Source organism: Aptenodytes forsteri, unplaced genomic scaffold, assembly GCF_000699145.1.
Source record: "Aptenodytes forsteri isolate BGI_AS27 unplaced genomic scaffold, ASM69914v1 Scaffold15, whole genome shotgun sequence".
NCBI lineage: Eukaryota > Metazoa > Chordata > Aves > Sphenisciformes > Spheniscidae > Aptenodytes > Aptenodytes forsteri.
In genome coordinates, this window is record NW_008795129.1 from 15,827,157 (window position 1) to 15,841,048 (window position 13,892).

Consider the following 13,892-nt stretch of genomic DNA (forward strand, 5'->3'; position numbering starts at 1 on the left):
TGAGGCAATTTAATTTGGAAAGAATTGTTGGAAGAAATCTGATAGGTGTATAAAATGAGCAGTATAAAAAGCATGCTGTCACAGCAAGGGCAGTGCCCCGAGACTCGGAACCTGCTCAAAAGCTAATTGAAATCAATTGGAAAGACTGCTGTTGACTTAAATAAGCTCTGGATGAGCCCTTGGGAGAGCTAGTTTCAATACCCGGGTTTACCACAAATTTCTTGGATGGCTCAGGGCAAGTCACTGGGGCCATATCCAGAATGGGGGCCAGATATTGTAATGGGATTGCTCGAAGGGACAGTGTGAAAGGCTCTCCACGCAGCCTCACACTTTAGGGCTCTTTTCAGAAGTGGGTTGTGAACTGCTAATATAAAACAAATAATAACTTCTATTTAACCTGTGGTGCTTACAGTTGTAGGATGCTGTTAAGACAATTTAAAGACATTTTGCAAATGAGGATTAGGCAGTTGTGATTGTAAAAGCAGCATCTGTAGTCAGACTAGCTTAGATAAAATGTCAAGGGCTACCAATCCTCATGTTTCAGAGCATAAACTCACCACCAGCTGGAATAATGAAGCAGATACCTCAGTGGAACAATATGTTACTGTTGAGCAATTCATGGTATCATTTACTACATGCTGTCATCCAGCCATACCTTTATGTGGATGCTCCCCTGGAAAGGGGGTCTCTTCTCACTGCCTGGGGAATGGCAGAGCTGTCTGTAACTTGTGTAACTGGGGCCATTTCCTTGAGGTGATGGAGGCTCCTGGTGAGTGCTGCACCCTCAGACCCACTGGGCTGGGTCCTTCCGGCTGCCCTCATCTCTCATAAGCTCTAGCAGTGGTTTTGGTGCTGTCAAGAGACTCTGCAAGCTACAGGAGCTGGGCAGTGCCTTGTGGGATGGAGCCTTAGCCATCTCTCCTGGTTTAAAATGCATATATATATATACACACACACATACTCTATGTCTCTCTGAGGTCCTTTGCTGGAATTGCCTGTTCGTGCTGAATCCCAGAGATAGGGTGGTGTTTCTGCTGCAGTGCTTCATCACTGCTCAGGCAGGGGCCTTGGAGGTGAACGCTCAATGCCTCTCGAGGCTCTGAAGAGCTGAGGTTCCCTACCTCTGGTTGGTTGGTTGGTTGCTACTGCTTTGCCAAGAGGTACCCAGGAGACCCCACCCTGGAAGTCCAGCCAGTCCTTGGCTCCCTCCATGCTTTATCCCCTAGCTTCTGTCCTTTTTTAGCTATTGCTGCCTCCCCTCTGGCTCCCAGTCCTACTTTCCTCCTTCAGCACTCTAGGCAATAAGGTGCAAAAGCTGCACCTTTCCACTGCCTCCCCCCATCCTGGAGCAGCGCTCCTTCCCTTCAGAGGGCCCAGCAGGAAGGCTGCTCCTGTCAGCAGGAGATGGGCTCACAGTCCCTGTGCCTTGTGTTGCCTTAACCAGCAGCAGCAGTTGTGGTTTGGGAAGCCAGGATAAGTATTAGCAGCTCTTGGCTGAACACGCTCAGCAGAGGCTGGGTATGGATCACCACCAGCTAAGTCACTGATGGCTCAGCCAAGTCCTATGTGAAAAAAGCAGGAGATTGTTCAGATGACTCAGAAAAACTTTTTTACATAGCACTAATAAGGCAGAAGGATTACCAGGAAAAAAAGATGGAATTTAAGGAAATGCAACACAGATTGCAATTTTTTTCCAAGCTTTTAGTCATAGAGGACAGGGAGAAGGAGCCACCAATTTCTGAAAATTTTTGGGTCTCGTCTTTAGAGAGGATTTTGCTAGGTAGAAGTTTACTGACATTTTCCTGGGTTGCCTGAGGCTACCTAGTGAGGCTGGTGCCAGCTTACTTCAACATATGTAACATCTGTTGTCTTCCAGGCTGTGATAATGGCTGCAAGCCCTACATATTTAAGTTAATGAAAGTTCAGTCAGAAGTTAATTAGGGCTTCTGGCTTTTCCTGACTACACCAAGAACAGAGCAGAAGAGATTTCTTGGAAAATATGGTTGAGGAGGAGGGGATAAATGTATGCTATCAGACTGCAATGTTTAATAGACAGTTTGAGCATCGTGATCTGTGCCAGTGAAGAAGAATTTCTAGGGACCTCATTGCCTAATTCTGACATGCCTCTAGTGATGACTCCACTGCACCTCAGGTAGCTGGGCCAGGAAAAAGATTATGAGTGATTGTATCTCCTTACCTCATTCCAAGCTCCCTGGGATACAAGATGCCTGCAGCTTTGTGTGCTGCGGCCAGTGTAAGATGAGCAGCCTTAGTTCCCGCTGCCTACAAATCCGTTATGCCTTTTGCACTTAGGGCCTTCTAGGAAGGGTTTGTGGCTGACTTGTCTGCTTGGTGCTGATGCGGAGGCAGACAGGGTGTATAATATAAGTCATGCTGAGCAAACTCCTGTCACCCGTTTGTACTGAGGAGGGCTGCATGCTTGGTTCCATACTGACAAACTTTTTTTCCCCCATTGCTTCTCCTACTCAAATAATATGCCCTGGAAAAGCAAACATAAGAAGAGCAGTTGGATCTCTTGCTTCTTCATGTCTCTTCTTCACAGTGTGGAGGTGCCAAATTTCTTGATGAAAAGTTCAGAAAGTTGTTTTTCACAATGTGAACCAAATAATATATTGTCCTGTAATCGTGTCCTAGGAAAGGACAGACACTTTAGCTGGAGACCTTCAAAAAGATCAGCTGGAAGCAAATACTGCAGCCAGAGAACTGCTTCTGGTCATTGGCCAAACTCCATTTTGTTTCAGCTTGACCCAAAAAACAACTTTTATGAGAACATTTTGAGAACTGAAGGAAGTTGTTTTACCCTTAGGTATTTATTCCAAAGCAAAGAGAAAGAAAAATAACCTCAGATCTTGTGGAAGCTTCACCAGAAGTCAGACCTAGGGAAAGGTGATGTGCATATGAACTGAATTCCTGCTGCTTTGCCTTTTGTGTGTTTATATTAGCTCAAGTAGCTTCAATACAAAAAAAGAGACCAGTCCTAGAAACCTAACAGACTGGTAATTAAGGTATCTTTGGAGAGATGGGAACCTGCAGTTCAAATTCATGCTCTGAAAAGGCAGAGGAGTTTGAACTTTCCCGACATTTCTCTTTACTAAGAGCCTCTTTTTAGTTACTTACAATTTTATCAAACTGGAACTATTCAGGATTAAATTTTTTCTTCGAGGTCTGTCTTACCTTCCCTCTGTTTGTCCTTATCACTGGGCTTTTGTTTATATCACAGGGGTCCTGAGAAGTTTCCTTGCTTCTCTCGAGCATGTTGACCTCACTTGTAATGTCTGTGACACTGCTTAAAGTTTTAGTGTCTCTTCTGAAACTAAGAGGGTAAGGACACAACTGTGACTGTGAGAAAAATGAAGATCAGTGATATAATTCTTTCAGGAGTGTCAACTTTCGCATGGGCTGAGTTCAACGTGACCTGATTGATAAGTTTGCCTGAGGCTGCATTTTTTTCGGCAATTGATCTGCTTACTGGAAAAAAATGTGTGAAATATCAAGTTGTCTACATAAAAACAAGTGGAAAGGGGGGGGGGGAGAGGAGGAAAGGTAGAATTTTAAAAGCTGCTTTTTCTTTTTATAGCTTTTTGTCCTGCAGGTGCCTAATTAAAGAAAAAAAAAAAATGGAAAAGTCTGTATCTTGTAACTACAACCTAATTAATTTCCTTGTAAACTACTAAAGCTAAGGGAGCTTTCCGTGCCTAAAATGGATTATGTGTTGTTTGGTTCAAGGAGACTACTGTGAGTTTTCCCATTTTTATAACTGAGCATTTCTGGGAATCAGAATTAATTTCGTAAGTGATTTCAGGTAAGGATTTTCTGTGACTGAAGGGTGCTTTTGTTTTGTTTTTTTTTTTTTTCCCCTTGAATCCTGAGACTGAACTAATCCAATGGCTTTGCTTCACTCTGTTTATGGACTGTATGGTAGTTCTTGCATTCCAGATTGTATGTGTGTAATGTTTGGAAGATTACCAATGGTGTGTTATCACAGCCAAGGGCAATCCAAGTAAAAGCTTTGTGGACTGTGACTGATGGGTGGGTTTTATGCCACTTCTTTCACTCCGGGATTACTAGCCACATTCTCATCACACATCTTTTTTTAACAGTGGAGGGAAAAGGGGCTGGGTTTATGAGTGGATTAAAGCATCTGACTCTGCTGGTTTTGGCTGGGATAGAGTTAATGTTCTTCACAGAGGCTAGTATAAGGCTATCTGTTGGATTTGTGCTGGAAACAGTGTTGATAATACAGGGATGTTTTAGTTCCTGCTGAGCAGTGCTGACACAGAGTCAAGGCCTTGTCTGCTTCTCACCCCACCCCACCAGCGAGCAGGCTGGGGGTGCACAAGAAGTTGGGAGGGGACACGGCTGGGACAGCTGACCCCAACTGACCAAAGGGATATTCCACACCATATGACGTCATGCTCAGCATATAAAGCTGGGGGAAGAAGAAGGAAGGGGGGGACGTTCGGAGTGATGGCGATGGGACGTAGTGAATGAATTCCTTGTTTTGCTTTGCTTGTGTGTGCGGCTTTTGCTTTACCTGTTAAACTGTCTTTATCTACAACCCACAAGTTTTCCCACATTTTACCCTTCCGATTCTCTCCCCCGTCCCACCATGGGGGAGTAAGCGAGAGGCTGTGTGGTGCTTAGTTTCCGGCTGGGGTTAAACCACGACACTGACTCTGTTCAGCCAGGATTCTTTTTAAGTGCAGAGTATCCTGACATGACAGTATTTATTTTATATTTTCTATGTGGAGACATGGCTTCTTCAGGTCTCTTGCTTAAACAGACACTGCCTATTAGCTAAAACATTTAATAATTTGAACTTAAACAAGCGTCAGTTAAGCTTTCCTCAGGCTCTGGTTCAGGGCCTCCTGGATGGAGCTGAATTTAAGACGTATTCCATGTGTGAAATCTTGCTGTCTGTTAAGGGCCTGTGCCTGCAATGGCTTCTGTGTCTGGGAGAGGGATGCATTTCTTAGAGACACTCCATGACTTACCTTCTCACTAGGTACAAATACAAATATTTAAAATGTTTGTGTGATCTCTGCTTCTGTCTCTCCCCCTAACAAAACAGCCTTTTCTTCTTCCCTATTTTGACTGTATCTATTCATCACCTTCAAGACCCTCTCTAGATGCGTGGTCTTGCCATTTATGAACATAATGTTGGCCATCTTAAAATCTCCTGAACCGTGGACTTGTAAGGACTGTTAAAGAATTGCTGGAGCCTGCAAACTACACAGGTTATATCAACATTTGCTCTTCTTGCTTTCCAAGGGATTTTGCATATTTCATTGCCACCTCAGAGTCTGCTCGCTCCTGTAATCATGCAAAATAGGACACCTAGGAGTGATCTAATCCCTCCTCCTGCCCCAAAGGTGGATCGTGTTTAAATCATTCCTGACAAATGTTTTGTGCAAACTACTTTTAAAACTGCTAGTGTCAGAGGTTTCAAAATTTGGCATACTCTCTCATTTGCCATTAGGAGGTTTAATCTGAACTTCTGTTGCTGTAATTTAAGTCTTTCCTCCATCTTCTCCACCCTGGGTATCAAAAACAATTTATTCCGTTCTTCTTTAAAGGTTATTTTCTGCCTTCGGTCTTCTCCTTTCTAGACTGAACAATACCCTTTCGATCATCCTTTTTTTGTGGCTCTCCTTTTGTAGTCCTTGATTAGTCCTGTCCTTTCTTCTGAATTGCTCAATCCACTTCCTACTTAAAGTACAACTGCCAGACTGGATGTAGTGTTCTTACTTAGGCCTTATCACCGCCAAGAAAAATAAGGGAATTACGTCAGACAAAACTCCTATTTGTACAGCTCAGGTTGATGGATATGCCTTCTTTGCGACAGCATGATATTGTTGACTCATGTTCAGCTCTGATCCTCTGTAATACTCCCCAAGTCCTGTGCAGAACAACTGTTATCCGTCTAGTCATTCCCCATCCTGTACTTTCCCAGACAATATTTTCCCTTCCTAAGTACAGGACTTAGCACCTGTCCTTGCTCAGTTGAATCCTGTGTCTTTCAGACCGTTTCTCTGATCTCTCCAAATCATTCTGAAAACTCTCTCTGCTCTAGTTTGCCTACAGCACCTTACCCCACATGCAGATTTCAAATGTGTGACCTGTTCTGTTACCCAGACTGCCAAATAGCAACATAGGAAAAGGACTTAACCCTTACAGATTCCCAAATGATATACCTTTCTAGTTTGACAGCAAACTACTCCTACCAGCTGAGTGAAGTTTTCTAAGAAGCTGTGCATCCATCTGGTAGCCTCATCTACAGTGTGTCACTAGTTTTCTTTTAAGAATATTTTCTGAGACAGTGAAGCTTTTGCTGTGTTACCTGTGGCCATGAGTTATTGCTCTTCAAGTCATGTTTCTTTTTATCCCAATATTTGTCCTTGCTATTCCTTTTCTATGCCCTTTCTCACAAGATGCTGATAAATAAAGAGGTAAACTTGCTACTAAAGTGGGAAATAACAAAGGAGAAGCTGTCCAGAGTTAAAGGGGTTTTTTTTTATTCTTATTTCCCTATCCTAGATGTCATATGTTTCAATAAACTAATCTTTCATCACAGATAATAATGGTTACCTTTTCCTCCATGGTTACAATAATGGGGTTTTTTTTCCCTCCATAATTGTCTATCTCTCAAGACTGCTTTGTCATTTTTCAGTCCTTGTGATAATTATTTACAAAATCTATTTCTGCAATCCAATGGAGATTCTTCAGATTCCCAGTAGGACTATGACTTTAAAAGCCCCTTTAGCTTTTCTAAAGGGGAAGGACCTGGACAAAGGTTAGCAGCTGTGGTAGTTCAGTGAAACAAGCAAGAACTGTAGGTCCTGAACTGAAAGGCTAATTTTAGAAGATGACCTCAACAGGTGAGCAGATCATTTCAGGTAACTCGAGAGTCCTTTGCTTCTCTGCATTAAATGTCAATGTGAATTTGTCTGACTCTTACTCTGAATATATAGGTCGCAGGATCTGAGTCAAATTCCAGGTCAGCAAGACCATGTTTTCCACTGGAAGCATTCCAGATGGTGATGAACTTCATCAAATAATTTCACGCTCACCACAAATGTTGATGAAAGCATACCTCAGACTTCAGGGGCATATAGTCTCACCTACCTTATCTAAATGCCATGCGACTTGTTTCAAATCAGTGTAGTACCTGTGCAGCAAATGGTGCATGGATTTAGCACACTTTTGCAAGACAATCTTCTCTTTCAGCTGTAGAGCTGGCCTCGCTGCAGTAGGCTGCCTCTTGTTACACAGCTGCAGGTCAGAACGTCAGTGGATTCCCCACTCTTGTTCACTCAGGGCCCACAGTTCCCTCAAGAAGGTTGTCTCAATGTAATGGCTCAGCGCCACTGTCTGGCATGCAGAACATTCCTGGTTTGTCTCTGGAGATCCGCAGTGCAAGTGCTGACATGTAACACCACAGCTGTGCAATTTGTCAGCAGACAAGGGGGAAGGAGCTCTCCCTGAGCCCGTTGGGAGGCAGTGCAGCTCTGGTGTTTGCACTGCACCAGCTTTGCACCTTCCCGGAGTCAGAGCACCTGGGCGGGTCACGCCAGCAGATGGGCCTTGGACAAGTGGCCTGTCAAAAACTCAGTCCTGCAGAACATCTTCTGCAAGTGAGAGGTCCCAGGAATAGATCTGTTTGCCATAGACCAGATCAGTGTGTGTGAGTCATTTTAGTCCAGACCAGACTTCCTGACAGGGATAGGTCTCTCATCCCTGGCTACTTTCAGTGATATTTATCTTCTCCCGTTGCCCATCACACACTGGGCTCTCAGGACACCAAAGCAGAACTTAGGTATGATAACTCCATCGGTTGCCAGATGTTTCCAATATGTGGATCTGAGAAAATTGTCATCAAAAAATAATAAAAAAATAAATCTGATTTTGTGTTGGAGAGAGCATGCCAAGCACAAAACCCCCATGGACTGTACTTCTTAAGGAAATGCAAGGTTTTCTTGATAGCTACCCACTCTTCTTTCTTGTTTTGAAACCCAAATGCTTTAAATGCTCAGCTTTGTCCCTACTGGTGTTCAGCATCAGTAGCAGTGTACAAGAACTATCAATAATCAAGTGCGTCTCTAAGTGAAGAGGGGTTTGGTTTGATACTAAAACGACTCGCAGCAAAATTCATGCGGGACTTTTACGATGAAATTAATAATTTGCTTGGTTAATAAGGTCCCAACTCTACAAGATGATAAAATCACCATAGCCAAATATCAGTTATAGGCGCATAAGATGTGCAGTGTTTCATACTGAACTACTTAGGCATACTTTTAGAAATCAGTTGTCTTCATATAAAATTCAAAACCTCCCTACTTTGCATCTAAATTATGTTCAGTTTGTCCTTGAGCGCCAGTAGTATTCATCGCTATCAAATGGTACTCGGCAGTTTTGAAAAAAAGCAGTGTTTTTCCATGGGGAGAGAAACCATTAAGGTTTAGACTTTGCCTCCAGCTATACATATATCCATAGAATTTCATGCACATAAAGAAGAATTAGTATTTAAAGGCTTGAAAAATTAAGCTTTTTAGGGGCTAGATATTATTTCTAATCTAATATGCTTAAAAATTAAAAATTACTGAAGTAAAATCTGTACTAAATATATTAGTTATGGCTATATTCACTAATAGTAAAGGGTTACTAGTTATTATCCACAACTTTGCGGATGAGAGGAAAAAGTTCCCAATATACGCACAGATGCATTAGAAAGGGGTGGAATAAACAAATAAATAAGCAATTACTGTAAATTCTCTTGTGTTTCTGGGGTCATGAAGGATGAGAACCAGAAGTGAGGATGACTGGAAACAGACCAGTTACGCCATGATATGAATTGAAGTGTGTAATAGTGAAGGCATGGAAAGATAAGTTGGGTTATTAACATGCATGTTTTGGTTATCTCAAAAGCTGAAAGTAACATCAAAGATTTTTTTTAAAAGCACAGTTGTTCCTCAGGGTAATTTAACATTCATTTTTTACTGTTCCCATTATGCTTTCTTTGCTTCCTTTTTGCTTTTCTTTAAGCAGTTAGCTAATGTAGTTAAAATGGTAAACATTTGCCATTTCTGAAGCTAGAAAGGAGCATGACACAAGCCATTAATGACATAAGCCAGTATTTTGGGATCAAACAGCATGTGTAAACATCCTAGGTATGATCAGTTGCACATTCCAATCTTTTCTAAATTTACAATATGTGAATTGAGGATTACACTGTCACCAGCTTGAGGTGCTGAGGGGGTGTACAGCTTTTCACAGTAAATGCAAAAGGGCAACATTAATTTATTCCACATTGTTCTGCATCAGGACCAGAATTCTGCAGTATGTGCCTTTCATTAGCTGGCTGCCCTGGCATATTTGAAAGTCCCAGCTATCCATGGTTGAGCGTCTGCTAGCTTGTCTCCAAAGGTTATCCTTTCACATCTTGATCTGCTTGAATCTTGAAGGCACTTGATCATCACTGCAGTGGTCAGTCCAGCTCCCGAGTTTTGTCCGTCTCCTTTCGCAGATCTGGAACAGGCCTGGCTTTCTTGGTGTGTCATTCATGAAGCTTCATTTTCTGATTGTTCATGGGGCGATTATTATGCTTCCCACCTAATGGGTTTAGTCAAATTCTCCAGGTGATGCTGTTCCCCTATAAAAACATCAGCTCTGTAGCCAAATACTTTTAAAGCACTAGATCTCCATTGTATTTGCCTTTCAAACCATTAGGAAACTTTCTGGTACTTTCAAATATCAGACAAATTTTTTTGTTTGCTTATAAAGCAGCCTGCAGTCCTAAGCTAAATTTTACCTGGTCCTTCGTAAATGTACCCTGAGTATTTCTGAACATCACCATTCCACTGACATGCAGTCATGGGCAGCAGAGCCCACGCAGGTGCAGGAAAAAGCAAAGCAAGAGTAACTGCAAAAGCACCGACTAGTTGTGGCCACCTGTTTCCATTCACATCCAGTGAAAAGAAAATCACCAAAAAGGAACCAGTGGAAAGCGGTGCTGACTGAGGTATTTTTCAGGAGAAGCTGATAGCAAAAGCTCATAGAAGCAAATAGAGACTTACCCAGAAGGCAGATTTCGTATACCCAAGCACTGGAAATTTCTGCTTCAGTCTTCAGCTTCTCTATCCAAACAACGATGGGGGAGAACAACAAGCAAACATGCACAGCAAACTCCAGAAACAGGGTTCGGTGTAACCTGGGAAAAGCTAATGTGTTAATAATCATAATCTGCCAGGCCTGAAGTGTTTTTCATCCTTTTTTATGGAATTTGTAGGTATTTTCCTTCATTAGTTTCAGAAGTCGAGTAAGAGAGTGCTTTCCTGCCTCCCTCCAAAGTGTGTTAAGGAGTACGATGTTGCCATTCTTCCTAGATGAAGTTTTTTATTCCTGCAACTGGATACTTACATTACTTCAATCCTATTTAAGACCTGACATCTTATTCTTCATGAAGTCATTTTTGTATTTTAATAACTATTTTATTGCTGCTTGCAGAACCATCACAAGACTATCTACATCACACTTTATAAACATGAATTAAAATTCTTGTGCACTGTAATGACAGTAAAAAAATGTTTATTCTCCATTATTTCTGGGTGCCTTACCCAGTCTGGGAATAAGCCATGTTACACATGCAGTGGTACTTAAACTGGTTCTGCACTTTGCAGCTTAACTGAGCAGGACATTTACGCTCGGGCACAATGCTTATGAACAGGCTAACCCTGGCGCAGAAGTACTTGTATTATCTAGGTTTTCCATCTTTCAGTTTTTTCAATCCCCCGTTTCCCCTGATAATGGAGGGTTGATTATATATTATTAATTTCACAGAGGATTACATTTAGGGTATTGAATTCACAAAAGATTAAATTTCAGGTCACAGAGAAACAAACAGGTTCAGGCACGAACCAAAGAAAGGTCTTAGTCGGAGTAGTAGGCACATTGACTTGATATAATCTTTTATTCTTAGATGTGTTTCCTTGCTACTGTGTAACTCTATGGTTAATTGAGCTCTTAAAGCAATGAAGTTATAGCTATTTTTGTTATTTGACGCTGAACTATTTGGGGACACAGTATCCTGTGTGTGCCTGGCTCCATCACTTTTCTACTTCATGGTCCCTTTCTTTTTCCTGGGTTCTGCTTGTGCCTTTGTTAATCTATCCTCCTAAAAATTAAATGTTCTGGCTGTGAGTTCATGTATACCAGAGAGCTGCTTCTGATTTATACTCATGCAAGTTAGAAGAGCAACTAGATCAGGATTTCAGTTTTAGCATGCAGACTCCTACAACTGGAAAACCAAAAAAGGCATTGTAAAAGGTGGGGGTTGTTTTTAATCATATGTGGAGATGCAGTAAGCATATTAATCTCAGCTGAAATTATTAGCTAGGAGTGTTTTTTACATGAGTGCTCATTAACGCCCATGGCATAGATACTTTGAAAAAATCAACAGTTTTAATCTAAAATCATAGATGTTTAATAAACTAGGCATCAGCAACGGGAAAGTCAGCATTTTGCCAAGTTCATCGCCAAAATCACCATTAGCTGACAGTCACACTAACACAGAATGCGACTCTAGCTGAGGGAAAAAACCTACAGATACAACTTCTCCATGTGCACAAGTAACCACGTTGCATATTAGGAGAACAGGAACTTGTATAGCACTTTGCCCTTGTTCAGTTCTACTGCAAAATCCAGACCCTAAACCAATGTTGTTTGGCCCAGCTACTGTTCTTCCTCTCTTATGGCAGCGCACCAGAAATGCTGTAAGGCTTGGACAAAAAACTGTTTATGTTGATTTCTTGAATAAGAAAGTCCATGAACCTTAGTCAGTCTGTGCTTGTTCACAAGCAGTAATACACCCACCCATTTATTTCCACGTAGGACAACCGGTGAAATACCTCGGCGTCCGAGTGAGCCTTGTGCTAGTGCGTTCTGGTAAGGCAGGGACCAGCTGGGGGTGAGGGGGCAGTGCTCCTGCCACACTGGATCGTGCCAAGCCAAGCACCGTGGTATGACAGCAAAAGAGAAAAAACCTTGACAAAAAGCAGACGTGGGGATGAGGACTGTGGCTTTAAAGAGAGTGAATGGAGAAAATCTTTGCAGAGTTTTAAGACCCCATGCTGAGCCTGAATGCCAAGTTGGACGCTGTATGTACTAAATGCAGAAATAGCAGTGCCTAGTAAAACACACTTGATCCATTTTTACAAGTGTTGTAATTTAACTGTCTGTGCAAAGTAACACGTTCTTGTGACTATCCACCTTCTAATCCGGGGCCATGCATTAGTGTCACAGCTGTGCTCTTGCTCCTCTCTGAGCCGTGAGTCACCATCTTTCACTTCCTCAAATGATTACAGGCAGCAGAAAGTGGCTGTCGCTTGGTCTCTCAGGGGCTTTCTCTGCTGCTGTAACAAGAAGGAACTTCACACAAAGCCACTTTTTCTGTGGATGATCAGCGGACACCTGAGACTCACTTTAAACCTCGGGCAAAGATAGCACCGCATGCTAAACTTTTTGTTTCCATGCATTGCCTCACCTGTCTGCCAGATCTTACCTTTCCTTTGCTGGAAGATCAGCCATCTGTTAGCTACACAGCGCTGACCAGCCCTTGGCCCTCGCTGAACCAGAAAACAAATAATATTGCAAAATTTTCTTCCTTGGGGGAAAGGATGTGAAGCTGTGTTGTTTGTATTTCTCTGAAATACAGTGTGTGTAAGTCGATGTGTCTAAACGAGTACTGATTGCCATTCATTTTTAGAAGGTGCATTTGGTGTTACGTTACTACTAAGTAACTGCGACTAAAATATATTTATATTTTATAAATATAAATGCCCAATTCTCCACTGCCCTGCACCTGGTTAGCGCTCTCCCTCTGCAAAGTGCAAAGTACGTGATAAATGCAAATAACTCAAAATTTTCCAGTCACTGGTGGTAGTATTTTGTACCCATTTACAAAGCTACATACTTGTTAATGACTATGCCAGGTGCAGAGGGGAGGAGAACCTGACCCCCTCCAAGATTAATCTTTCCCCCGAATTAGGATTAATTTTTCAAAGTAGCCAGGATGTTTCTGCTTTCCTCAGTGTGTGTGTAAGTGAGTGTGTGTGTGTGCGCGTTTTGGGGAAGGTGCGTGGCATACAGAGGCAGCGCAGGAGCAAGAATTGAAACGGTCTTTGACTCAGTCCTCTCTGATAGACAGAGAAGAAGCAAGAAGACGTGGAAGTAACATTTTCAGCGTTACTTATTTGGTACGAGCAGGCACATAACAAAAGAAGCAAGAAGACGTGGAAGTAACGTTTTCAGCGTTACTTATTTGGTACGAGCAGTGCAATTTCTGCTGTATCAGTCATCTGAAATGCCCTCCCAAAATATGTGCAGGTAAAACCTTTTTGTCACACCGTATCATTGTGCGGCAATTCCGATCCTTAATCCTGTGTTATTACAACAGTGGGTAAAGCCTTGCTGGGTCCCGCTAATGCGTGTGTTTGGAAGGGGGGAACCCAAGATTGACGAGCCTTTATTAAAAGCAGGTTCCTCGGTTGGGCCCAGACTGGGGATTTGCTTTGGGGATGACTCTCTTACTCGAGAAGGTTTATATTGTTGGCTGGGGCATACTCTCCTCTCCCATTTCGTTATCAGCTGACAGAGCCTATGTCTGATAAATGACTAATAACATTTCTGCAGAGGTGTTACTGGTGAGGGATTAAAATAATATGCACGCTTTTTCCCCCTGCCCTTGGGAAGGGGAAAGATTTGATGTTTGTGAACCACTGCCGGAGCGTGAACAGGCCGGTGCCGCTCGCTCTTCACCATGCTGCCCTTTCTTTTACGAAGGCAGCCCCCGGGGCGAGCCCCCGGCACGGCCAGGT

The 13,892-nt window shown here is 42.5% G+C and overlaps 1 long non-coding RNA gene across 1 annotated transcript; it reads right to left on the minus strand.

Annotated features, from left to right (window-relative positions):
* Positions 1-8,869: 8,869 nt before the first annotated feature.
* On the minus strand, positions 8,870-10,463 carry LOC103897729. Its single transcript, XR_657509.2, has 2 exons — positions 10,095-10,463; positions 8,870-9,670 (listed from the first exon to the last, which is right to left on the minus strand). It is a non-coding gene; the product is annotated as an uncharacterized LOC103897729 (long non-coding RNA).
* Between the last annotated feature and the right edge of the window lie 3,429 nt (positions 10,464-13,892).